At 41.4% G+C, this 3,875-nt stretch overlaps 1 pseudogene; it reads left to right on the forward strand.

The window, feature by feature from the left end:
• Positions 1 to 919: 919 nt before the first annotated feature.
• Positions 920 to 1,313, forward strand: LOC134572559 (small ribosomal subunit protein eS8-like; annotated as a pseudogene).
• Positions 1,314 to 3,875: the final 2,562 nt, after the last annotated feature.

The following is a 3,875-nucleotide window of genomic DNA, read 5'->3' on the forward strand; positions in this document are numbered from 1 at the left end:
TAAAATAATAAATTTCTTCTTTTCTCGATTCTTTCCTCACTCTGGTTTATAAATTAGCAAATTATTTTGGTTATCGAAACTTCCTCTAAACGGATCATTTTATATTATCAATGTAGAGTTTTATATTTCTCGTGTCCATTATTCCTGGAATTATATGACACTTACCATGGAGTGCTCCTAGGATGGAAGTAATAGCTACATTAAATCTAGAGTGTATTTATTCCTTGCACTTATACCTTATTAGTCGTTATATCTTTTATCATAAAGGAGCCTTTTTCTTTGCAGAGGAGACCTGTAGTGGCTTGTTATGAATGTACGCACAGACTGGCATCTGTACAAATTAATGAATTGAGGAGAAAGATAACTATTTTCCATTTGACATGTCTTCCTCCTGGTAGTACTTTCAGAATGTTAAGTGATTTCTGATGTGCAACTTTGATGCCTGATGGCAAACACACAAACTAAATGTAGAATTTACTGTAAAAAAAAAAAGGGGGAGCAAAGGGATTAGGGGTCTCTGACGTATTAGGCTCTCCTTACCTTAATGCTTTCCTATGGGGATTTCACTGACGCTAAACATGAGGACGACCAATATCATTTAGGTGATCTGGAGTTTGGTAAACACCCGGAAGCGCCTCTAGTGGCTGTCTGTTTCTATAAAACTGCAATGTTTTACATTGCAGGACTTAGGGGAACAGGGACCCTGCACCTAGACCTCTTCAATAATATGATGTGGTCTGGGTGACTATCGTGTGCCTTTAATTAAGGACTGAAAGTTAATCAACATGTTATTTTTTTTAAAAAAAAAATTTAGATTGCCTTAAAGGACCAGTCTAGGCACCATAACAGGCATCATAGGATCCCTTTAATGGCCATGAGGTGGTAGCATAAAACAGTTCCAGAGCTCTTTCCAGCCAGCGCCTGAGAATGGGTATCTCAAGGGACAACTGGCACAAGCGCCGCAAGACTGGGGGTGAAAAGAAAAAGGCGTACCACAAGAAGAGAAAGTATGAGTTGGGTCGCCCCGCTGCCAACACAAAGATCGGTGCTCGGCGTATCCATGTGAAAGTTCGCGGTGGTAACAAGAAGTATCGTGCTCTGAGGTTGGATGCTGGCAACTTCTCCTGGGGTTCTGAGTGTTGCACACGCAAAACTAGAATTATTGATGTTGTGTACAACGCTTCCAACAACAAACTGGTGGATAGCACCCCCTTCAGACAGTGGTATGAAGCTCACTATGCCTTGCCGCTTGGATGCAAGAAGGGAGCCAAACTTACTCCTGAAGAAGAAGAAATCCTGAACAAAAAAAGATCCCCCAAAAAAACAAACAGTTCCAGAGAATTGGTCAGGCTGACCGGTCGACTTTCGGGGGCCTCTGTGTGTATACTGATGAACGCCTCCCCTGAGTTTTAAGAAATTAGAGCTTCCCTTGTTCAGTAGTTTCTTACTCCTGAACGCCATTCTCCTAGCAGGTCAGGAAGTCGAACAGGCAGGGGTACAAGTTTCAGCTGGGTTCGTGAGCTTGCATCGTCCATGTACCGCTGCCTGCGTTCGGGAGATAACATGGCCGCCAGTCCTGATAGCACATGTGTTTGTATATGCGAATGGCGCCCACCCAAGGAAGCACTTGAGGTGATTGCTTGTTTGTGGTTAAGAGCCAGAGGTGGTTGGTGATTACAAGGTGTTAACAAGGAGGACCACACATAGTCTGTTCAGTAACCGAACAGAAGGGAACGGATAGCCAACACAATTATCAGGTAGTGATTCCATTCGAAAGCAGGGGGATATAAGACGAAAGAAAGTACAAATAAGGGTACATGTACGAGGAGTCCCATCTCCCATGACACTTACTAAAACATGTAACAACTAGAGTACCTGGAAGATATACGTTCCAGGTTAGAAGCATATTGTGATTTTTTATGTATTTGTATTCTTTTTTTTTTTCTTTGAAAACAGCACGATCTTACATGCATGGCAAGGACTGAAAGTTAATCAATATGTTATTTTTGTTTTCTCTTAGATTGCCTTAAAGGACCAGTCTAGGCACCATAACAACTTGATTGCAGTGAAGTTGTTATGGTGCGTGGCGGTCCCAGGTGCCTTCTTACCAGTCTGCAAAAAAGTCTCCCCCTTGTTTCTCACTCTATCTGACTCTACCTTCTTCTAAGTGAAATTGTAAAAAATTTGCATGCATAAGGTACACACGAATAAGTTAAAGGCACAGAAGCACTACAAACAGTCCCAGAGTAAATTTGCACACAGCTGGATAAGGAAGGATAAAAGCTAAATCACCTTCGACTTGGCGCAACTAGTGCGCCTTTAAGTATAAACGATGCATGTCCAATAGACCAGTTCGCTCAGTGTATGCACAAATCGTAAAATATGTACAAAGCTCTAAGGTACCAATGTTTACCACTACTGTGTAATGTATATAACGTAATTTTCCATGTTATTGTTTTTTCCCACTGTGCTTTATTGTACAAACTGTGAATTGACCACCCTGTCTTTTGTCACGGTCATTTGATATGCATGACTTGATAAATAAAAAAAAATAAAAAAGAATGTTACCTATAAATTTTACTTTTTATCTTGTACCAAAAATGTATATGTTATTCCATAACGGAATGGTAGCCATAAACTGACAAACATCCTGTTACATTATCCTGATCTCTAACTGAAAATGTTTTTTGCCTGTCTAGCTATTTTTACCATAACATGGCTTTTCGATGGCTTTGGTTGATTACAGAAATAGATAATACAGTCGACACGGGCGATTCAGCAACTTGCTTGTGTATTGTTTTGCAAAGATATAGTTTATTCTCTGAAACGAATGGGCGAGACCTTTTCTTTAAGACAAACAGAGCCCATAGATTAGTACTTATAGAGTTACAAAAGGTATTATCACAAGTCTGAATATGCTTTCGCTTTTGAGACTCTGTGTAATCTCTCTCTCGCCTGGTTGTAAACGGAAAGGAGTGGCCTTGTATTGTTTGTTTAAGATGGGATAACTGTAGAAAATGTATTTTTGCTGCAAATATTTTTTTTTTCAGGCCCAGAGCCGATACATCAATATATCCATAAGACACCCATACTTATTGTCTCGGTTTCCTTAGTCTGTTGCTGTTATTCCTTCACTCCTCCACTTGTCCTATTCCAGATATGCTGAAAATGGTGATAGCGCTATCGTTGTGTAGAGTTTCCCCAATATAATGGACGCAAAGAGTCGTATTGGGTAGAAGAAGCAATCTGACTTTATTAGGACACACTCAGCTTTTTATACAGTGCCCCTAGCATGGGGTTTCTAAGACAAAATCAGAGGGGTTTCCTTCCCACAAGTCATTGTGTTTGAGAGATAATTGAGCTCCAATTAAGATTATCTCTCAAATAGGAAAACTTGCATACCATTTTTAGGAACCCCACAAAATATATATTTCCGAATAGCCCCGATCTGAGCACACAACATATCCAAAAGGCACTTAGATCGGTTCGGTAGAAAGTGAGTTAGGTTCAAACAAAGTTGACTTTTGGGGGTTCCTGTGCGTACACCGACGAACGCCTCCCCTGGCTTTTAAGAAATTAATGCTTCCCTTGTTCGGTAGTTTTTTACTCGCGGACACCATTCTCCTAGCAGGTCAGGAAGTCGAACAGGCGGGGGTACAAGTTTCAGCGGGGTTCGCGAGCTTGCATAGCCGAATCAGAGATCCATGCTGTCGACTACCATGTACCGCTGCCTGCCTTCGGGAGACAAGGTGGCTGCCAGTCCTGATAGCACATGTGTTCGTATATACGAATGGCGGCCACCCAGGAAAGCACTTGAGGTGATTGCTTGTTTGTGGTTAACAGCCAGGGGTGGTCGGTGATTACGAGGTGTTAAC

Source organism: Pelobates fuscus, chromosome 9 (assembly GCF_036172605.1).
Source record: "Pelobates fuscus isolate aPelFus1 chromosome 9, aPelFus1.pri, whole genome shotgun sequence".
In the NCBI taxonomy this organism is placed as follows: Eukaryota; Metazoa; Chordata; class Amphibia; order Anura; family Pelobatidae; genus Pelobates; species Pelobates fuscus.